Genomic DNA, 23,526 nt, shown 5'->3' on the forward strand with positions numbered 1-23,526 from the left:
TGGGGGTGTGGGGTGATGGGGAGTTAATGTTTAATGGGAACAGACTTTCAGATGGGTGCCTGGTGGTGATGGTGGAACAAGAATGTGAATGTACTTAATGCCACAGAACTGTCCACTTAAAAATGGCTAAAGTGGGAAATTTTGTGCTTATATATTTTACCACAATTTAAAGAAACAGCACTGGCCCCTACCAGGAGGGATAACTGTGCTCTCTCCCTATCACTAGGACATCTCTAACCAGGGGAGAAGGATGGCCAAGAGGGTCTGTGTCAGTTGTGTGGTCTGTATTGTAGAACCATGGGCCTCATCTATCACAAGCTGCATAACCTAGTATCAAAGGGGCTGGGGTCCTCCGTCAGCCCACCGGGTGGGAGGGAGTTGAGGAGGGGAGACTGAGGAAAGCGCTGACCCAGCTGGTGTAAGTGGCTGGTCATGGGAGAAGAAGTCATCAGCTGAAGTCACAAAATCAGAAAGAACAAAACTGGCAATGAGGCAGGCTCTTGCACAGGGTCTGTATCAGTCAGCTTTTGCATCGAACATGCTGTAAAACAAACAATCCCCAAATTCTGTGCTTACAAGCATTTACTTTTCCTGTTTCTGGGTCTGTAGGTTGCCTGGGTTTCTGTCAGTTTCTTGTGTATTTTGTTCTGGAACCAGAGTACAAGAGAGGGAGCCAAGCCCCACACACTCACATCATGTTCCCCCCACACACACATTCTACCAGCCAAACAAGTCAGGTGCCCAAACCCAACATTAATGGGATGAGGATGACTGCTTGGCCGATTCCACATATGTACTGTTAATTCTTTCACACAGTGAGGGAATGGAGATGTGGTTATAGATGAGAAGAGACAGGTGAAGAATCAGGACAACCCAACCAGACACAGGGTACAAACTGCAGGACAGGCAAGACCTAAAGACAGGACCATTCAGGCTAACCCAGTTACAGATAGGAGAGTGCGAGCTTGTGGGGGAAAGGGCTAAGAGGGCCTCACAGCTCGAGTGGACCACGTGAGGATCCAGAGATGCGCTCTGCCAGCCACAAAGCTAAGCCAGGTCCAGGGGTTGTTGAGAATGAAGACTCAGACGATACACTTTGTTCCACTAGCAAGGTAGGAAACAGGCGCGCAGCCTGGATGCTGTGTGATGGGGTCTCAGCAGCCTGGGTGGTAGCTCTCCACATTGGGCAGAGGAGCCCGGAGGAGCTGTGTGCTTGACCCTGGAGATTCCTGAGGCTGAGAGCTGAGGAGCTCCCCCCGGCACTCAAGGCCGTAGTGTGTAACATGAATGTCCCACCGGGCCTCAGTTCTATACTGTGTTTTTGCTTCTTGATTCGCGGTGAGGCCTGTAGGAACTGTCAGTGCAAGAGGCCGTGACCTTTCACGCGAGTCCAGCTCATTTTTTTTTTCCTTTTTTGTAAGATAATTTTTTAATGAAAATAACACTGTCTTCATTAAAATATTGGTTTTTTACATGAATTTTTTAAAACATCTTTATCGGAGTATAATTGCTTTACAATGGTGTGTTAGTTTCTGCTTTATAACAAAGTGAATCAGTTATACATATACATATGTTCCCCTATCTCTTCCCTCTTGCGTCTCCCTCCCTCCCACCCTCCCTATCCCACCCCTCTTGGTGGTCACAAAGCACCAAGCTGATCTCCCTGTGCTATGCGGCTGCTTCCCACTAGCTATCTATTTTACGTTTGGTAGTGTATATATGTCCATGCCACTCTCTCACTTTGTCCCAGCTTACCCTTCCCCCTTCCCATATCCTCAAGTCCATTCTCTAGTAGGTCTGTGTCTTTATTCCCGTCTTACCCCTAGGTTCTTCATGACCTTTTTTTTTTTTCCTTAGATGTGGCACATATATACAATGGGATATTACTCAGCCATAAAAAGAAACAAAATTGAGATATTTGTAGTGAGGTGGATGGACCTAGAGTCTGTCATACAGAGTGAAGTAAGTCAGAAAGAGAAAAACAAAAACGGTATGCTAACATCTATATGTGGAATCTAAGGTCCAGCTCATTTTATGCGGGGAGTTGCAAAGAGCCAGGGGCTGCCTCTGGGGACAGTCATGCCCACAGCCCACAGGACTGACCACACACTGTGCTTTCTGGAAGGGAAAGAACCTCGAGCGGTGGCGGGGGCCCAGGGTCCATCCAGACTGAGCGACACTGACCTGTGCGCCTCCATGCGCTGTGCCGGGTTCTTACGCGACACTTACATTCCCTCGCCCTGTATCCCCACCAGCCTGCTGGAATTTCACTCCTTGCTGCAGAGACTTTTACTATTCTTTGTTTTGAAAGCTCTGATTGTAACATCTTTCTACTCCTTCCATCCCCCATACACCTTCGTTCCTTTACCAGTTAAAGTGCCACGGGGACTCGCCCGGCCATCAGGCACCAGGTGGGCAGAGGCATCGTCCTGCACGGGCTGGTGCCGGGCTGACTCGTGCCACACGCAGACAGGAGCAGGTGCCCAGCTCTGCTGGATGCCGGCCCTTCTAGACGGTGTCACCTGTGTGCCGCCAGCCCATCCTAACCTGAGCTCGCGGATCCTGGGGCTGCCAGGAGGGAATGAGCTCAGGCTGTGCAGAGTTGGTGCCAGGAACCGCAGGTTCTGGGGGCTGCAGACTCGGCAGGCGGATGAAGGCCACGGAGTCCCAAGTCTGGAGCTGCGTGTCAGGGTCAGGGTCAGACCCCCATTGTCGGGGAGGGGGAACAGTCAAGGGCAGCCTGGTGGGGAGGGACAAGGGAGAGAAAGGACGACCCCTGCCTCAGCCCAGCCCCGCTGCATCACTGCCCACCCAGATCCCGACACGGGAGGGATGGACGGGCTCCTTCGTGGGTGCTCTGAGGCTCAGCATGTGGGTCAGCTGTGCTGCCCTCGCACCTCAGTCCTCAGACCGTGCACTTCACCCTGAAGGCTGAAGGGCAGCAGAGAGTCTTCTGAGAGCTGTATTTGGAGCCCAGAGGAGGGAGAGGTGTGTGATGCAAACAGTGACCGAGGCCAGGCTTCTCCGGGGCTCCCGCCCTCAGTGACATCCCGCCTGGACAGTCTCTCTGCAGCCCACAGGCGCTTTAAACATGGCTCCCAATTCGTTGACACCCTCCCCTTGAACCTGGGCCGGGTGGTGCTACTTCCACCAACAGGTAGTGGCTGAGTACCCAAGACAGGCAGTGCGGTGCACCTCCCAGGGCTGCCCCGCTGGGCTCTGCACCTGCAGTCCCGCTGGACTTGGCCCTCCAGCCGTCCCTACGCTGTGCCAGATGCGCGTGACCGTGACCGAGCCATCTCAGAAGGCATCCACCCTCCGCCACTGTCCAGCCCCCAGCCTGTGGAGTCAGCCCCGGCCGAGGCCCCAGGCACTGCGGAGCGGGGACCAGCCAGCCCTGCCGGGCCTGTCTGGGTCGCCGTCCCAATCTGCACGCGCCAGTAACCAGAACGCTTGTCTCGGGGCCTGTGCTTCAAGCGGATTAATGCAGAGAGCTCCGCTGAGTGAGTGAGGGTTCAGCGACAAGGACTGAATTGCTTAACGACTAGCCAGGTACGAGTGTCCTGGACGGCCCTCAGCAGGACACGACTCCAGGTGGGACAAGCCCAGTTCCCAGCCAGCTTCACTTGTTTGTTCCAGGTTTCCTTTCACGAGAGCATTCGTTTCTCGGGTCCTTCCCGGCTTCCATGAAGGCGGCTGGCCCTGGCACATCTCCCCAGTGGGGTTGGAAGGGGGTGCTGGTGACCGTGTCCCCTTTGCCACTGTTGCTTCCTAGAGCTGCCAGGAGATGAGGGGACAGGCAGAGCTTCCTGCTACCGGGAGATGAATGGCTGCCTGGTGTGGGCAGAGGGGGGAAGGAAAACAACAACCCTGGGGACAGTTACAGGACGGCCCCTGGATTCACCTCGGAATTCAAGTCCTTTATGGGACCGTGGGAGCAATGCTACTGCCGATTGTTTCTCCAGTGGGGGGAGGATATACCCAACGTCAGGAGCTGATGGTACCTGTAAGCATTCGGTTTGCAGGCTCAGTTGATCCTCTGTACAGCACACAGCCTCGAGGCGCTCAGGGTGGGTGTGATGGAGCCTGAGCGCCGTCCACAGGGCTGTCCCTGTTGGGGCTGCCACATTTGCCGGCTGCGTGATTGACTCCTCAGGACAGGCTGTAGCATACTTGTCCCTAGAGTTGGGGTGTCCACACAGCTACGGAGCAGTCCAGGGACTGGGCTTCAAGTCTTTGACTGCAAGCGATAGACGGAGACACCAGCTTCATTAACGATAAAGGGAATTCATTGGAAGGAACGGGACCTAGAACTTGGCGTCAGTGTAGCCTGTTAAAGATGATTAAAGACAGCAACGGAAGTGACACAAACAAACTCTACTCAACACCTCATGATGTGGGTGGTCCCCGTTCTCAAGGAAGAATCCAGGGACCTGCAACATGGGGCAGAAGCCTGGACCTTTTTTTAAGATAGGGCGTAGTTTCCATTGGCTGTCAGGGCACCCAGGGCAGGAGTGTCTCCATCTAGGGACTAGAAATTTTCTTCAATAAACCCAACGACAGTTGGCTCTCAGTATCGGCCAGTTCTGCGTCTGCAAATTCAACCAACTTTGGATTGAAAACATTTGGGGGGAAAATTCCAGAAAGTTCCAGGACACAAAACTTGAATTTGCCACTCGCAGACAACTATTTATATAGCATTTGCATTGTATTAGGTATTATAAGTCATCTAGAGAAGATGGAAAGTGTTACGGGAGGATGTGCCTTGGTATATGCAAATAGGACGCCGTTTTATATGAGGGAGTTGAGCATCCTTGGATTTGGTATCCACGGGGCTCCTAGAGCCCATCCCTGGTGGATGCCGAGGGCTGACCACACGGCCACTCACATAAATGAGCTCCAATGGCTTCTGTCTTTTCACCTCTGCCCCTTGTTTTTCCCTCCTGTGCGCAAGGGGAGATTATGATTCAAGATCCAGAGGTGGTCCTGGGTTGTGAAGAGCTTATGTGGTCCAGCTTGTGTCAAATGACGGTCTCTTAACCGCAGGAGGGCATAGTGCCATGAATAACAATTTCTCCCAGACCCATCTCGCAGGACAGGAGTAATTCCATCCTCCCTCCACAAAATTGGGGTGGTGTTATTGAGGAAGATGAATGGATGCTGGCTCTCATACTCCTGTTAGGCTCTGCACCCCTGGAAGATGTTACTCTGCCCCTCCTTGAGAAATGCTCCCACTAAGGGGGACGAATGCTTAAGACAACAGACAGAGGGGGCTTCTCTTTGGGCCAAGGGTGGTCCGGCTGGAATAAACCTTCAAGCTCAGAGAGGCTGGAATTGCATGTTTTTATTAGTCTCTGGGCTTGTCTTTGGAAGGCATTTTTGCCTGAGCCACGGGCTTGATAGCAAAGGCAATAAAAGTGGGGCAAAGGCTGATGTAATGTAACAATATTGGGATGATGATGTCATCTGTGTAGTAAACAAGAGTAGCTGTTGAGTCATAAATAATCTTTTCACGGCGATCTTGAATAGGTCTGACACCAGGTGTACAGTAAATTCGCTCACTTTATGGAAATGCCTTTCCTTTGCAAAGAAGGGAGAGTGGTCTATAATACAAAGTTCCATATGTGCTGCTCAGCAGGCTTTATCTTGGGCTTTTTGTGTGATCTGTTTAATGCTTCTTTAGTCACCTAAACAACAGGCCTCGCTAGGCACCACCCCGTTTTGTGCGCGTAAACTGCGTTAGCAAAAACGTGGGCTCGACGCCCAAATCTGAACTGAATCCAAATTGCCTGGTCGCCGAATGAAATATGTCACTTCAGGAAGTCCAGTGTCCTTTCTTAACCTGTGACTTTGAAAAGAGCTAGAATTTTCTCTCACTGAGCATCTTGGGCTTTTTGTTTTTTGAATTTTGAAGGCAGAATTTAACAGACTTTGGTTCACGCCATTGTCTAAGAAGGCTAAGACCTGAACAGCTCCCCGAGCCGTGGGTCCCCCCTACCCTGTTCCCTCGATGTCCCCACGCAAGGTAACCACCATCCCCAAGTCTGTTCACTAGGCCCTTGCTACTCTTTTTACACATTGTTATCTCGTTGATACATATTCTAGGAAAATATTTTGTATTTTTGTCTTTATACAGTTAAGCTGGTTGAGAGATATGACAACCTTCATTATAGTATTCTTTATTCCTTTTTGAATGTCTTCAATATTTAATACATCTTGATGGAAAACAAAGATTTGCAGATTTTTTAAAATCATTTTTAAAAGTTTTCTACCTGCGTCTATGAAAGGGAAATGTTGGCTTTGAAAGCTGATATCCTGGAATATCTGGGGGCAGATTTCGTTTCAAGATGGCGTCACGTGGTGCAAATCTGGCTTCACTGTGAAATCAGATTCCTACTGGATCTTGTAGAAAATCTCTGTTACCTCTAATGGCCAGAGTAGGAAGAGTCCCCTGTAAAGCAGCAGGTTTGTCCTCCACAAAATAAGTGATTTGCCATCAGAGGGCGAGAACCCGCATCATCGTTGTGCGCCTATGCCTCCCATTTCCGGTCTTTTCCTCTTCTCCTCACCTCTCCCCCTTCACCATTCCCTCTCCTCCCCGGCTAGGTCTGCTCCTGAAGCTGAAGCACTGCTGGGGATTAGGAGAGCACACCCAAGACGTGCACTCATGCCCTGGGGGCGGGACTCAGCCTGCTTCTCCTCCAAGGAGAATTCGCACTTTGACAAAGGCCTACTCCCACTGGGGATGTTTGTGCGTGTGGCCGTGATTTGCAAGGACCTGGAGGCGAAGGCAGGAGAGGAGGACATCTGAATACCCGGCTCAGGCAGCAGGGAGTTGGGGGGATAGAGGTACGTAGGTTGAAAAAAGTCACCGTGATACCCCCAATCCTCTCTCCCACATCTCCGCCAAGAATTTTGGTGCCAATAAAGAGAACAAATATTTACTGGCACCCACGGTGGAGCAAGGCGGATCTTTCCTCATTTAACCAACAAACTTTTGTAGTGGGCGTTGCTGTTCCCATTTTACAACTAAAGGAGCTGGGACTCAAAAGGGATAACTTAGTTGCCAGCGAGGGGCGGGGTTAAATGCTCCCTGGGCGGTACCTGCCCATCCTCCAGCACACCTGCAGTCACGCTTGCCACGCCGCAGAGGCCACGTGGAACACACCTTGCAAATGCTCACGGAGAGGATGCTTCTTGCTCCTGATGGGAACTGCCTTCTCAGCCCCTGAGGCGTTGCGGGGGGCGGGGGCATCTACGCTTTGCTCCCGGAGAGCTGTTTGGACTCAGCTTTCGCCAGTTGTCGGGATTCTCCCAGCAGGTGAGTGAGGGAGTTACAAGTAGCAACTAAATTTTTAGCAGCTGAAGTCAATAGCTGCGGGGCCCAGGAATCTGTCTTGGCTGGACCTGGCGCCCTGCACTCACTCTGCGTGAGGAAGCAGCTAGAAGAACTCGCTTCAGCAAGGTTTCCCGTGTTTCAACAGCAGTTTAGCTCTTTATCAAATTCCAACTTTATCCAGCGACCTTGGCTGCGATGAAAGTGGATTATACTTATCTCTGCTGTTTCAGACAGACTGGCAGGAGCCCTTCAATAAAATCAGGACGGCAGAGAGGCCGTCTTTTTGGAATCTTGATCCTGACCCAAAGTCAAGTTTCTGCAGCCAAAGACAGAATCATCAGAGGCCAGCTCAGCTCGCTCCTGCCTGCCCCCAGATAAAGGGAGAGAGAAGGACAGGAGGTGGGGCTGGGGTGGCATGGAGGAGGTGGGGAGGAGGAAGGACAGGGAGGGGGATATGGGAGGGGGAGGGGGGGAGGGGGAAGGAGGGGGAAGGAGGGGGAGGAAGGAGGGGGAAGGAGGGGGAGGAAGGAGGGGGAAGGAGGGGGAGGAAGGAGGGGGAAGGAGGGGGAAGGAGGGAGGAGGGAGGGAGGGAGGGAGAGCCCAGCTACTTCCTAGCTCTTCAGCTGATGGACCAGGTGAAGCCACCTTCCTCCCCATGGGGAGTGGGTGTGCCCCCCCCAGTGGACATCAGCCTGGGCCTTGCTCTGGAGGCTGGACCAGCCCTGGCCGAGGGCAGCCTGCATCAGCAGTCTTCTGGAAAGCAGCAAGGGGCTCATAACCAGGACTTGGGCTTGGAATCAGGACTTGTTTTCCACTCCTCCCTGCCAGGGCCCCTCCATCATAATCCTGGACACCCCGCCTGTCTGTAAAGAGCTGGATGGAGGGGGCTGATTTCATGGGGCTCTGAGAGCGTGGGCAGAAAGCAGGGCGGGAGCCACGGCCTTCTTTGTCCCTGGCAGCTGAGCCGGGCTCTGAGCTACTTCCCAGATGGAAAACACTCCACCGCCGGGTGGCTTCATAGGACCACTGACCTGGCTTCAGGCGCAGGCTGTGGAGGGCAAACAGCCAGCTTGCTTCACTCACCCAGAGAGGAGGCCTTGCCTTAATCCTGCCCATCCCAGGGGAGGCTGGGACCAGGCACGGCTAAAGCGGAAATAGAGGGCTAGCCACATCGTGGGAACACAGACATTTCATCCTTGATTTAAAAGTTGCTCCGTCAACTCTCTCCTAGCCGCCGAAGCCTGCAGTTATGCAGGGCCACCTCCTCTTAGCCTGTCCTCCAGTGAAACCTCTAAAGTCTCATAATTAAGTACCGAAGAGCTAGAGAACATTAAACCCAGAAATTAAAACAACAGCAGCCACCTACTTCCCCTCTAAAGCAGGCCCCACACACGCGTGCGAATTGCTGGGGATCGTGTCCAAATGCACATCTGTTTCAGCAGGTCTGCGGGTGCCCACGATGCTGCATTTCTAATGAGCCCCAGGTGAAACGATGCTGCTGCCCTCAGGCCACATCTCGAGGAGCAGTCTCAGGTATGACGGTTTTGAACACAGAATATTTCAGGAACCACAAATGGTAAGATACATTGGCATTTATTCTTTTGTCCACCCATTCATTCATTCAACGTTTACTTTTTATCTTAGTCATGTTTTCCCGTTTTACTGAGGTATAATTGATGTACAGCACTGTATGTTTCAGGTGGACTGCATGATGATTTGACTTCCATATATTAGGAAATGATTAGCACGATAAGTTTAGCGAACATCCATCATCTCATATAGATACAAAAAAAAAGGAAAAAATGGTTTTTTTCTCCCTGTAATGAGAACTCTTGGGATCTACCCTCTGAATAACTTGCGAGTAACCGTACGGCAGTGTTAACTATAATAATCGCCGCATCCGGCATTTATGGAGTACGTGCAGTCTGGCTTCTGTGCTAAGCACAGGGCAAATAGCTGAGCCGAACGTAGACCTCAAGGCAGCCCGAGTTCTCTGTGAGCCCTTCAACAAACCGACCTGGAGCATTCGGTGTAGTGAGCTCTCCGCTCACAGTGGGTCCAGCAAGTGTAACAGCCTCACTGCTTCAGGGGAACAGTGGAAAGTAGATGTGTTACCATCACTGAACCCACTGCTCATTAGCAAGTGCTAACCGGGGCTGCCTGCACTTGGAGGGGTGCTGGTCACTGTGCCGGGTACAGAATGCCTGATGGATAGAGTCCCGCCCTCCACAGGTGATACAGCTGTAATCTGCGCAGGGCGGCACACAGCTACTCAACTGGAATCAGTAGAAAGAGAGAGAGGAAAGAGGAGGGAGGAAGTGGGGCAGAGGGAGGGGGAGAGGGAAAGTGGTAACGATTGACAGAGGCAAAAAAAAGGAACTCCCATCCTGATGAGGTGTCTTAATTATATGACATTTTATTTCCTTTTTTATGACTATAAAAATAATATATATTCAGTGGAAGATAAACAATGAAACATAGAAAATAAAACTGAAAGCCTCCCGAAAAGCACCCCCAAAGGAGAATAGTTCCGTGTGCGCTATTCTTTTTTTCTTTTTTTAACATCTTTATTGGGGTATAATTGCTTTACAGTGGCGTGTATGCTATTCTGTACCTTGGCTCTGCACAAACGAGTAGACGTGAGGCTAAATAGAACCACCGTTTACACACTGAATACATCCCTTTCATTCACTAAACAATATGCTGTAGACTTTTCACAGGTCAGTTCGTTAGCTTCTACCTCAATATTTGAACGTTTTTCATTATATTTCATTCCATGGTTTACCATAATTTATGTCACCAGTTCCTGATTGGTGGCCATTTGGATTTTTTTCTATAATAAATAATGTAAACCAAATATTTGAACATATATCTTTACCTGCTTGATTTCTATACAATAAACTCTAAGGAGGAATCCCTGGGTGAAAGGAGAGGACCTCAGATATCGCCAAACTGGCCACATTACAAAGCTTGTACCAATTTAAGCTCCGGCAAAATGCACGACAGTACCAACTTCCGGTATGTTTTTAATCTCTGCTAAACTAATAGGCTTTTACCATTGTTGAATTTCCTGTATCTCAGGGATGCCGAGGGGAATATTATTAGCCTCTTGTATTTCTTTCTTTTGTTGAATTGCCTGTTTGTGGCTCCTTGCTTTATCTTTCTATTAAGTGGTTCTTTTTCTTATTGATGTATAAGAACTTTTAGTATTTAATGAATATTCAGTCTTTTAAAATTGTCATATATGTTGCAAATATCCTTTCCAAGTTTGAAGAAGCATTATAACTTAGTTAACTGCACAGCCTTGAAAGTTCAGATTCTGTGCCTACAAAAAAGTATTGTACTGAGATTAAATAAAAATAATGCATATAGGGACTTCCCTGGTGGCACAGTGGTTAAGAATCTGCCTGCCAGTGCAGGGGACACGGGTTCGAGCCCTGGTCCGGGAAGATCCCACACGCCACAGAGCAACTAAGCCTGTGTGCCACAACTACTGAGCCTGTGCTCTAGAGCCTGTGAACCACAACTACTGAGCCCACGTGCCACAACTACTGAAGCCACACCTAGAGCCTGTGCTCCGCAACAAGAGAAGCCACCGCAATGAGAAGCCTGTGCACCGCAACGAAGAGTAGCCCCTGCTCACCGCAACTAGAGAAAGCCCGCACACAGCGATGAGGACCCAATGCAGCCAAAAATAAATAAGTAAATTAATTAAATAATAATGCGTATAAAATTCTCACTACAGAGCTTGGACTTAGCAAGTGCTTCAAAGTCAGTTTATAAGTGTTGCTTGCAGATTCCTTTACAGTAACTTTTATACATGTATCATTTCATCACCTAGTCCTCTTATTAATACTTTCTGCCCTTGCGATTGAGCTAGGAAAGGTCTTGACTATATATATTCTCTTATGTGTATTTCAGGCCTTTTTTTTTTTTTTTTCTTAATAAGAGTCTGTGTCCTATGCTCTAATGATCACTCTGCAGACACCCTCTGGTCCCTTGCTTCCCTTACTCTTTCTTTGTCCTCCTGGTCTGCTCTGGTTGAACCTCGCTGCCTGCCCTGTGCTCGCACTCACCTCCTGCTTTTCTCTCTCCCCCTTTTATCAGAACGCCTCCAAAGGGTCGCCTCTGTCTCCTTCTCTGTGCCCAGCCCATTCCAATCAAGCTTTGCCCCGTTTCCCGCACTCTGCACCCCGAGTCTCCACCTGACCAGATGCTCCGCTCACCACTCATCTTACTTAAGCCTCAGAGTCACCTGACAGAGCCCATCTCCGCCTCTTCAAATCCTCTCTTCATTTGCTGTCTGGGTCATCGCTTCCCAGGTTGTCCCCGTGTCACCAGCAGCTCTTTCTGGGTCATTCTGCTGCGTTCCCCTCCTCTTTCCTGACTGCTGCATCATGGAGTGTCCCAGGCTTACTTCCTAGCCTGCTTCTCTTCTTCCTTCACCCTCACAGCCTAGGGCATCTCAAACAGCCCCCTGAATTTAAATTCCGTCTTTTCTTATGCCTCCTAAATTCACATCTCTAGCCCCGATTTCTCCCTGAAATTCAGACCCGCTTATTCAGCTGTCTACCTATCATCTCTATTTGGATGCCTAACAGGTATCTCGGGCCAGACCAGGGTTGCCATGGACTGTTGTCCAGCTTGTGTACTGCCTAAGGCAGCCAGCCAAGGGAGCCCGATGGGCGTGCAGCCCATGTCCAGCTTCCTAAGCCCTGAGCTCAGGTGTGGGCTCCAACCGCAGAGCAGAGGAGGTACCTTCCATGGGGGTGCCTTTCTAATTCTCTCCAAGTTGCCTTATAGGTTAGCTGAGGCCATGACCAAAGTATATCTTTTGATTTCTCCCCACCTCTAACCTGCTACTCTCAATATACAGCACCATTCAATTGAGAAAAAGGAGGAGAAGAAGGAAGCTGAAGAGGAAAGGGGAGAAAAGGGGAGGAAAGGAAATTTAGCCTCTTTATCTCTTTGCCTTAGCCAGTCGGATTCCCAAAGGTACCCTGAATCTGACCTCTCGTCCCCCCTCTTCTGCTCCACTGAGGGTCTAAGCCCCTACTATCTCTGGGCTACTGCAAAGCCTCCCAGCTGGCCTCCTGGCCACCACCCCTGCCCCTCTGCACAGACAGAAGCTTCCTAAGACAGAAATATTCTCTTACCACTCACCTGCTTAAATACTGCCAGCATCTTCCTGACTCAACCAGAGTCAAACCCAAACCCTTTCCTGCAGATTACAACTTTCCCACTTACTCATCCACCTCGGTTCCTGGGGCTCGCTAAGCTGCGGCCACACTGGCCTCCTTCCCGGCTCAGATACACCAGCTCCCAGCTGCCTCAGGACCTTTGCACTTACCAAACCTTCTCTCAACTCTTCACACAGCCAACTCCTTTTCAGTATTCAAGTCCGAAGTATATGTTACCTTCTCAAAAAAATCCTTCCTTTTGACCAAATTGGCTAAAAGAGTTCTCCCTTTCCCACTGTCACTTTCGGTCTCATTTCTCTAATATACCTTCTTTACTGCATCTCTCACTTCGTGAGATTACCATATCCACCCCTCGGCTTCCTTGTCATCAGTCTGTCCCACCATCGCCCACCAGGTCCATTTTAGAGGTCCAGGATCTCTCTGCCTTGTACCTGCCCCATCTCCGGTGCGGAGAACCGCCTGGCACGCAGCAGGCTCTTGGTGAGTTGACTGATTAGATGGACTGATGAGGGGCGGGGGCGATGATGCAGGCCGAAAAGACCACAGGCAGAGGAAAGGAGAAAAGAGGAGAACCAAGAGAGGGGGAGAAGGGGGCAGGAAAATGGAAGATGGGATGCAGACTGGGAGGAGGAACCGCCCCTACGTAGCAGGACCAGGAGAGAGAAAAGATGGGCAGAGAAGACGGGGTTGTTCTCTGGCACCAGAGTGAAATCCCGCAGAGCTGGCGCTGCCCCCTCTGCGCAGCCACGCCACCCCAGTGTACAGGGCGAGGGGCTCCCGAGCGCCCCCTGCAGGAGGCGGTCCCACACTACACCCGGGAAGCCGGCGGTTTGCACGGATCTGGGGCCCCGGGCCCTTAGATCTGCCCCCAGGCCAGGGGAGGCCCCCAGATGAGCTCAGTGGGGGGATCGAAGAGCAAGGCCGCTAAGAGCTGACTTGACGTTGAGCCTCACATGCTTACCCCGCTGACAGTCCGGGGGAGTCTGAAGCAAGCCTGTCTCTGCTTCCTCCCACGTTCCCCTGCGGCCCTCCACCCCGAATTGCACAGAAGCTCTGAGAATAGAGTGCCCTGGCAGTCCTGCTTGAAGATGGAGAAAGGTCCAGAAGCCCAGCCCTGAAATCAGCTTCCCAGCAGTTTTCTCAATGTTAAAAAGAAGATATTTACTGATTGATTTACGTGGCTGCATCGGGTCTTAGCTGCAGCTCGTGGGCTCCAGAGCACGCGGGCTCAGCAGTTGCGTCGCGGGTTTAGGTGCCCCGCAGCACGTGGGCTCTACGTTCCCCCGCCTGGAATCGAACTAGTGTCCCCTGCCTTGCAAGGTGGATACTGGACCACCTGGGAAGTCCCTTCCCGACGTCTTCAGTGTCTTCTCATCAGTTGAAGGGTGGCAGCTTCTACCAGCTGAACGTGTATCTTAACGCTTTTCAAATTGAAACCTTTTCCCGGTAGTCTTCGAAAGTATCATATCCCTGAAAGGACAAAGAAGGGGATGGGACCCCCTCCCCAGAGAGACCCCAGGTGAGATCTCGCCACCCCTGCTGTCTCGCTTCAGCTCCAACGCTCAGCATTACATTCAGTAATATCAGTATCAGTAATTGTTGGCATTCGTAATTCAGTATTAACCTACTGAGCGTGGCCACTGGCAAGGCGGGGGTCGTTTGCGTGGGGAGGGGGGACGGAAAGAGAGGGTGATGGATGGAGAGGGTGACAGTACAAGTAGCAGGAACAGATGCTGGAGCCGGTGCTCCAAAGCCACCCCCGCGCCCACCGAGAGCTTTCTGGGTGCGGCTTCTCCTTGGATTTGGGGACCCCAGCAGCACTGAGATCACGAGTCAGCACACCCCGAATGTGCTTAGCTCAAAGCCACCTCAGACTTATTTCTGTGCCCTCAGGAGACAGACTGGCACGACAGGCAGAAAATGATATCGACAGGCTGGTCACTCGGGGAGGCTCTCTCTGCCAGCTTCCTGTCTGTTTAAAACACTGGGGCTTTGCCTGAACGCGGGATTTTGCAAAGCCCACCTGGACAAACTCTCGGAGCACCCCCAGCGGCCTCTCCCATGTGTCAGCCGTGGGTTTTATCTCCCCACATTTCTCCTGGGAACACCAGGACGCCGGGTGCCTTTGAATCAGATGTGAAATCCTGCAGGACCTGGTTAGGTGACCCTTGAAACAAAGTGGACAGAGACCCTAACCTTGTATGGTCTCAAGCGAGGGAAATGACTTGCAGAACACTGAGCAGTGACGGCCCATATAAAACTTATTCTGATGGCAGGGACTCAAGCAAGCTGTGCAGGAGGCCACACGGTTTACAAAGGCGAGGTCTGCTAATTGCACAACAGGGCTCAGCAGATGGCGTGCGGCCCAGAGCGTAACTTTAGCTAGATTCCCCATGCCCGGTCTCCACGAGTTCCAGACACACAGTGGAAGATTCTTTCTGTCCCGAGCCAAACTCGAGGAGAAGAGATCAACATTGCATTTCTCTGAAAGATAACACGCTGTTCCAAGGGAGGGCCCGCTGGTTAAATCAGATCTTTGTCTCAGCTCGCACCTAGAGAATCCATGTCACGTCTCTGAAGGGCTCTCCTCTGGATTCCAAGTTGCCAGTGATTCAAGAACTCAATTGGCAGTTCGTTTACTGATGGTTATAATTTGTACAAAGTTTCCTTACTCAAGTTCAAGGGAACTTGGCATGGACCTTCCCTTGTTCATTCATCCGATCTGCTCATTTGTCTTTGCAAAGGGCAGCGTCCTCCCCCTCCTGTGTCACTGGTTCCTGGTGGGTGTGGACGCGACAGGATCTGTCTCTGGTGCCTGTTTCCCCTACCCACCATTGATGGTTTGGTGTATCCAGCTGATCTCAGTCAGAGGTCCCCTTCCTCTTCCTCTGCTCCCAGGGAATCCTTCTGGAAGTTGTGTTCCCTCTTTCCAAGACGGTGATGTTCCCAGGGAAAGGAGGCCAGTCCCTCAGGGCTGGCACATGTGTTCAGGGCAAGACCCGGTACCACCTCATGTCTTGGTCCCCTCCCCCCTCATCTCACTGCCCCCTGGACCTCAGGGTCCCCTTTGCTGGTAACTCCACATTGCTCTCTGACTAGCCTGCGCCTTGGTTTACATCTCACTGCATCTGTCACTTCTCAGACTCACAGCTGCATAGGGAAAATACTAAGAATGCAATTATTTACCCATTTGGAATGCAGTGAAGCTTTATGAGGGGACCACAGAATGTCATCTATTCCAGACCTTTGGGAGAAAGCCGACCTGCTGAGTGGGCGGCTCTGGGGGAGGTGGGGGAGGAAGAGATGTTAGCTCTCATGCCCAGGCTGATGAGCGTAGAGAGACATGTATTTTGTGTTCTGGAATGCAATCAGTAGGCCCACTAGGAGGAAGCAGGGCTCTTTGGAGGTACAGCTACTGCCAAGTCTAGGCAGGAAACAGGCGAGAGGAGCTGAGATACGTTGTGATGAAAGAAAGCGGAGACTGATGGGTCACGTGAAAAGGACGTAGGAGCCAAAGTGGAAGGCCTCCCAGTGGCTAAAGAGGGTGAAATAGAAGAACAAAAGGGATTGGTAAATGCAATTGATTGAAATACACTAAATAGGTAAAAACCCAAGAGTCCATCACCGTAATCATCCTCGTCATTTGAGAGAGAGACTCTCATCCGCCCCCCAAAAAAAAGAAAAAAACGAGCAAACCAACCAACCAAGAAACGCAACCTTTGCACACCACGGGAAGTAACTAGGGCACCAACTCCTTACTCTGAAAGGGAGCCTCAAAAGGAAAGACTCAAGCTCCTCTCCAGCCCTTCCTTATGAACTGTATTCGAGGGTAATGAAACAGACCCCGTTTCTAAGTGGATGAGGGAAAACCACTTTATTGAAGGAATCTCACTAAGGAATGGGAAAAGGTAATGAATCTGTAAAAACAGCCTTTTGCAACCTCTAATGAAATGATTGATCAAGCCACCCTCGCCAGTGAATGGTCTGCACGTGAAGGGGCGACTGCACGTCCGTGTGACAACGGGAGACTCGCTGAGCATCCCGCTAGGTGGGCAACGGGACCCCGCGCACCTGCGGATGGGATGCGCTGTGGGCCGCCCGGCACCTCCTGTGAAAACTCCTTACCAGAACGGTTGAGTCGAAACCAAATCATGCCTCCAGAGCTAACTCCTGGAGACAGGACCCAAAAGAAGAAAGTGAACCTCAAGGAAGGGAGCAGACAAACCCAGAAAGCGGGGCATCCACGGGACAGTGACCCTGCGTCTGCCGTCAGCCCAGGGCACACAGGGGCGCGGGGACAGAAATAGGCGCTTCTCCAGTTTAGGAGACACAACAACCTATTTTGTAATAACTTTTTTTTTTTTTTTTTGTAATAACTTTTAATGGAGTGCAACCTGTACAGACATGGAGTCCCCATGCTGTACGTCTGAAGCTCATATAACATTGTAAATCAACCATGCTTCAATTAAAAGAACATATAAGACCGTTCCCCAAACAAAATGAAAATAACCCACAAATAACAGAATTGCAGCTGACCAGGCAACTTACAGAGAAGTAACCTCAGGTGGTAGACAGTGTGTTATGGCATCGTCAGTAATCCAAGAAATACAAATAAATCAACAAAAGCCTTTTTTTTTTAAAAAAAAAAGAGACACATACCACCCAACAGCTATTTGTGGACCTCATTTGGATCCCACGTAGAACAAATCAACTTCAAAGAAAAATTTTAGACGGTTGAGCGAGTTTAATCACAGGCTGGGAGTAAGAGGGCCCCAGGACCTACTCGGTGTCATGATGGGCTGTGCTCATGTAAAAATAAAAGTCTGTATTTTTTAGAGATACACCCAGAAGCAGCAGTGGGGAAATGATACCAAGTCTTCGTATAAGGATTTCATTCCACTATCATCTCTACTTTTCAGTATGTTTGACATCTTCATAATGTAAAAACTTTAAACGCTGAGAGGATTTCAGGTGAATGTAAACCTTATCGTGAGAGCTAATGTTGAGAGCACCTCGCTTACATTCTGCTTCAATATTAAACGAGAGGTGGTTGGCGTCTAGTTCTCAGCCTTTCTTCTATGAATTCTAATGGTGACGACCACCTAGGCATCAAAATTACAGTGGAAACCCGGAATTCTAGAATATCAGGTCACACGGTGCTTATTGGACAGGCTTCCAGAGCCATTTTGATGAGTTTGCAGGACTCAGTACTTTAAAAACATTCTTAGGGGCCACACTGATGCTGGGAGGGCAGGAAACGGGGGCGTCTGAGAGGATGCCTTGTAGGGATGGAGTCCCCTGTCTCGGGGGACACGCACGCCTCATTCTCCTGCTGAGCTGGGACATTGCCTGGTGGGGCCCTGGGGGGCTGGGTGAGACCTACTTACTGTCCAGCCTCTACTTCCGGCCGTGGGGGGACTTCACTTCCCTACTTCCCTGGAGCTCCCCGAGGCCAGGACTTGTTCTGGCTGGTGAACGCAAGCAGAGATGACGCGTGTTACTTCCAGGAGGAAACATTTAAGAGGCGATGCCTGGCTCTCCAGCTCCCCTTCCCTCTGGTGCAGATGCAGACACCAGAGGTGACACCACCCACCCAATGACATCACAGACCAGGGAGAAACCCTGCCCCACCCCCCATCTCTGTCCCTCTCCCAAGCCACTGAGGTTCGGAGTGTTTCCTTACTGCAGTGTAAACTGTCTGATACTTTCTAATAGGGAGTGAGAAAATGGGGTGGGCATTGTGGGGGGTTTTAAATGTCTTATGTTTGTTTACTTTGTACATCATGTGTTACTACTATAATATTCCAATTACTGCAGGTTTACTGTGGTGTGCTTTACTTTGTACACATGACCCTATTCCAGTCTCACCACAAGCTATGTGTAAGCTTTCGTTATCATCTCCATTTCGTATCTGAGACAAGCAGAAGCTCAGAGAGGTTAGGTAGCTCACTCAAGGTCACACAGTGGGTCTAAGGCAGAGCCAGGACCAAACCCAGGCAGCTCAATGCTAGAGAACAGCTCTTAACTATAACACTATCTTTTTACTGTATGAGGGTCCCATCTCTTACGGTTGCAGGGGTTCTGTTCCTGTTCAAATTGGTTTATTAAATACTGCTTTAAAAAAAAAAAGACAAAACAGAACTATTTCAGAGAGCAGTTCAATAAAACAGTAACTTTGAGGCCAAGGCCTTGAGGCTTACAAATCGTTCTCTTCACTGTAGCCTGTATAACAACAGTACCCCTTTCCAAGAACAAAACCAAAAACTCTTCACAAATTGCTGTGTTTATTGGAGAACAACTTGCCTCACAGATCACTTCTGGCTGGATAAACGGTCACGTTGAAGCCTCTGAAAGTTTCCCAGAAGTTTCGGTTAGAGGCTCGCTCCGTGGGCAGCTCTACCGCAGCGAAGACCGCTCCACGTGGGAGAAACTAGCCTCGGCTTGACCCCCAAACCCGCAAGGTCCCTCCTGCTTTCCATCTTCTTGGGGCTGCGTCTCCTGAGCGTACCGTGTGTTTGGTACTTTTCTAAGTGATTCACGTGTGTTGATCCTGACAGGAACCCTCCTTCCTTCCCAGATGGGGAGATTGAGGCACAGAGCAGTTAAGTACGTTTCCAAGGCCTCACAGCTAGTGCCCAGCAGGCCCAGGGGGTGACCAGGAGACCTGGCCCTGGATCCAGGGCTCCTTCTCACAACAGCACCTGCCTCACCCCCAGCCCCTGTTTCCAGAGACCCCCCCCCCGCCCCCGCCAGAGGCCGCCTGGAATAAGGCAGGAGGCCGCACGCCACCCTTCAGAGCCCACACCCGCTTCCCTCCCGAGTCATCCTGGATTCCCATACGCTTCACTCTCCCACGTCAGCAAATGTTACGGCTCTACCTCCAAAGCAGACCCCGGGCCCAGCACTCCTCACCACCTCCCAGCTCTCGCCATTGTGGTCGCCATCGTCTTTCACCCGGAATCTCACCACAGCATCCCACCTGCTCTGATTCCACTCTTCCTTCGATAGTGTTCCCTCCACAGCAGCTAAAAACATACACCAGATCACGTCTCTCATCCTATAGTCTATTTATTTATTTATTTAAAAAATTTTTTAATTCTATTTATTTTTGGCTGGGTTGGGTCTTCGTTGCTGTGCTTTCTCTAGTTGCGGCGAGCGGGGGCTACTCTTTGTTGCGGTGCGCAGGCTTCTCACTGCGGTGGCTTCTCTTGTTGCGGAGCATGGGCTCTAGGTGCGTGGGCTTCAATAGTTGTGGCACACGGGCTCAGTAGTTGTGGCTCCCGGGCTCTAGAGTGCAGGCTCAGTAGTTGTGGCTTGCGGGCTCTAGAGCGCAGGCTCAGTAGTTGTGGCGCGTGGGCTTAGTTGCTCTGCGACATGTGGAATCTTCCTGGACCAGGGCTCAAACCCGTGTCCCCTGCATTGGCAGACGGATTCTTAACCACTGTGCCACCAGGGAAGCCCCCATCCTATGGTTTAAAAAGCATCCTAAGGTTTCCACCGCACTCGTCCTGAGCTAGACTCTGACCTCCCTGCCTTTCCCGCCCTAGCATCCTTAACCCACCAATTAGCAGGCTGGGAACATTTCTCAGTAATCTTCCCAGGCTACCCCTACCTGGAAGTCAGTGAATTTATCATCTGTAATGCTCGGGGAAGGGGGAGGCATATACAGAATTCATAGTACACACGTAAGTTTTCTTGTATTTTATTGTAAAATTTCAAAAGGATTTTGCATTCAGCGCTGTAATACATTGAACCATTGGGAAAAACGGGTGGCCAGGAAGAAGCCATGCTCCCTGCCTGGCTCGGTGAATCTGGAGCCTGGGAGCATGTGAGGTCACATCACACATTACCTGGGGCCCCTCTCCTGCTTTTCTTCTGACCTCAGACTGGTTTATCAAGTTCCTACTCTCCCTCCACCTGAAGTGTACAGAGATCACTATGGGAGTCAACTCCCTCAGAACCGCTTCTTGGCGTGGGAAAGTCAGATGCTCCCACAGCTCTGCAGGAAAATAAAAATTGGTTATGACTCTTAAAAACATGATGGATGTTGAAAAGTCAATGACAGTTGCTGGTAAGGCAAAGTTTTGCATGTTCTGCAGCAGGATGAAAACAGCAAATCTTTAATCGAGATAGAGAGTTGTGATCAAAGAAAGGAAGTGCAGCCCATGGAGAAGTGATCGCTTCTCCTCACCCCCCACGTACGCGTTCCCCAAGCCACCCCAGTGCGCCCCCAGCAGACACCTCAGTCCCCTGGACTCTTCCTGCATCTGGACCCACTGCCAGCACTGTATCCTCCCTCTTATGGGTCTTTCACCCAAAGACCGGTCTGGGGCTCTAATGAGAAGAGGGAAGGGGCCAACCAGTCTCTTTTTAAATTTTTTTTCACTGAAAACATATATGAATAAATACGGTCACAGAAAAAATTCAAATAAACAGGATATACAATGAAAAGTAAATTTCACAGTGTAATGGTTCAGAGCATAGATTTCAGGCAGACTGCCAGGGTTCAAACCCAGCTCCTCCACTGCCAGCCTGGGTGGCCTTAGGCAAGTTATGGAAACTCCCTGCTCCTCAGTTTCCCTGTCTGTAAAATGGAGATTAAGTTTGTTAATTCATGTAAAGTTCGCAAATGGGCGCCAACACATGGAAGCTCTGTGTGGAGAGATGATGTTATTGTCATTGTTGAGATTTCCTTAGACTTTGAGGGAACCAGAGATAACAGGTTCTCATGTATCCTTCTGGACCTTGTTTATGCATTCATAAGTACATCCCCTGCTTTTTACATGAAAGGTAACATGCCAGCAGACTCTTCTGCAGAGAAGCTCGTATGTATCTCTACCTCATGCCTTTCATATAAACGTTCCTTGTGTGACCCGTTCCTGTTGATGGACACTTAGGTCATTCCCCTATTACGTAGTCACAAATACTACGGTAATACAGCCTTTTACATGACTTGGTGTGTCTTTGTGAGTATATCTGTAGACTGAACCCCTTGCAGTTGAACTGTCGGACCCAGGCTCTATTCATATGTTGCACGTTGATAGGTGTGGCTGAATTGTCCTCTAGTCCATCTTCCACAGGGTCACCCCTAGGGCAGCTGAGTTGAATCCCCCCAGGTAACAACAGGAAGCTCTTTGTGTGCAGGAAACTGTTCCCCTCCCAACGGGCTGGTGCCCTCCAGAGGATTCCTGATGCCATGCTTCCCACATCTGGTGGGCGGGGCTTCTCATCTCTGCCTGGTGTTACCTGGAGTAGGTATCTTATTTTTTCTGCCCATTTGTACGTTATCTGTTTCTAACCCTTTCAACACTTCCATGGTAATGTAAGCTTTAAACTTCCACTATTCAGGTCAAATATGAAAATCCCTTATCTCCCATGCATCATTTCCTTCTGACTTAATGATGGATTTATTTAGTCTGTTTTCTATGCTTTCTAGAACTCAGAGAGCACATCATCGTTTTTAATGGGTGGGCCATTTGTCCTTTCAGGGGAGGGAGGAGCATCATAGAGTCAGGGCTGCGAATTAACTATAAAAGTCATTTTTTTGAAAGTCAGGTGCTGTCCCATTACAGGCCTCACTTCCATGCCCCTTATTCTTTGTTTCCTCCAACGGAACAGCTCACACGCTTGTAAAGCAGGTTCATTATCTGGCATCTTCTGTAACAGTGAATGCTCCCCAGTGTTGGAATTTTCCTAACCAACAATTCCCTTCAGAGTCGTGGTCACCAGGAGGACTTTTTGCAGTTAGTGGGATTGTGATTGGCTCTTTTGGACTGGACATCGGGAAGGCTGGAATGAGGGCCCCGCTCAGCCAGCATCTGAGATCTCCTCCAGGCCCTTAAGAAGCCTCAGTTTCCCCAACTGAAAAAGTAGGGCCAGACCGTCAACCCCAGCCAGAACAAAACCTCTGTGATTTTTATAAACTCTTCCAGATGGCCTGTATCTGCCAGTAATGTTCGTGACCACTCTTCCTCCAAAAATGTCCTTCTTTCCAGAAATACGTACAGAAACAATTAAGAGAATATTTTAAACACACATTAGATTTGCTCATTTATTCCCCTCAAAGACTGTATCTTTTGAAGTAAGCACGACGTAAATCAAAGGGCCAGAGAGGTAGTTGCTACCTAAAAACAACAGCAACAGCAAACTCCGACCTAAACTATAAGGCCACCTTTGAGGGTGGAGTGTTTCCAGGAGTGATGAGATTAAGTTGGGGTCTACAGGAAAATGTTACTCTGGGGCCTCCTTTTCAATGACCTGTAGTGGGAAATTAGAATTACTGGAAAGAAATTTAAATCCTTAAAAAAAAAAGGAAGAAAGGAATCTGTCATTGTTTAAATATTTCTTCTGTGGTTTAGCACAAGTTTCCAAGATTTATATCTGTAGATTGTGAAAACTCCTTTCTCATGGTCAGAAATCTCATCACCTCATACCCTGTAGAAGCATAAAGCTTATTTTCAAGTAATTGGACAAAGAGCAAACAAAGACTTAATAAAGAAAATGAGTGTCTGTTTCTGGACTGGTGGAAGCAAATTTTTTCTTGGTATTTAGTGGAAAGAATAGTCAGGGGTACTAATGCATCAGAGTAGTTTTGGTTTAATGTAAACAGTACAACATCAAGAGGAAAATAAAATCTGGACACAGATTTCCCCTGGAACAAAATAGCAATTACTGTTACATTAACAAGGCTCTTTTCCTAATCTAAAAAGCTATGTTCCCTGCTTGACCTTCTACTTGCTCTATGTTCCTGAAATCATTTCTTTATTTCCCACTGTCCACCCTTTTTAGCCCCATTGGTTACTTCTGCGGATAAGATCCAGAAAACTGGGTGTTTCTTCTGATAACTGGATCTAGATCTCCCTTTTACTCATTTCATGTTAAAGCTTATCCTCAAGGTAGTTGTTCATTTATTCATTTACTTAACAAATACTTGCTTAGCACCAACCATGCCCCCAGCACCGAGAAATGTGTGCGGGGGAAGGAACC

General features: G+C 49.7%; 1 long non-coding RNA gene across 1 annotated transcript in view; it reads left to right on the top strand.

Moving 5' to 3' along the window:
• The first annotated feature begins 6,858 nt into the window (after positions 1-6,858).
• The window catches only part of LOC117196116 (uncharacterized), a 57,162-nt gene continuing 40,494 nt past the window's right edge, over positions 6,859-23,526 (top strand). Inside the window, exons 1-2 of the long non-coding RNA XR_004476167.2 lie at positions 6,859-7,321; positions 8,782-8,915. This is a non-coding gene — a long non-coding RNA (uncharacterized LOC117196116). The remainder of the gene's footprint in view (positions 7,322-8,781; positions 8,916-23,526) is intronic.

The sequence above is a fragment of the Orcinus orca genome, chromosome 2 (assembly GCF_937001465.1).
Source record: "Orcinus orca chromosome 2, mOrcOrc1.1, whole genome shotgun sequence".
Taxonomy (NCBI): domain Eukaryota; kingdom Metazoa; phylum Chordata; class Mammalia; order Artiodactyla; family Delphinidae; genus Orcinus; species Orcinus orca.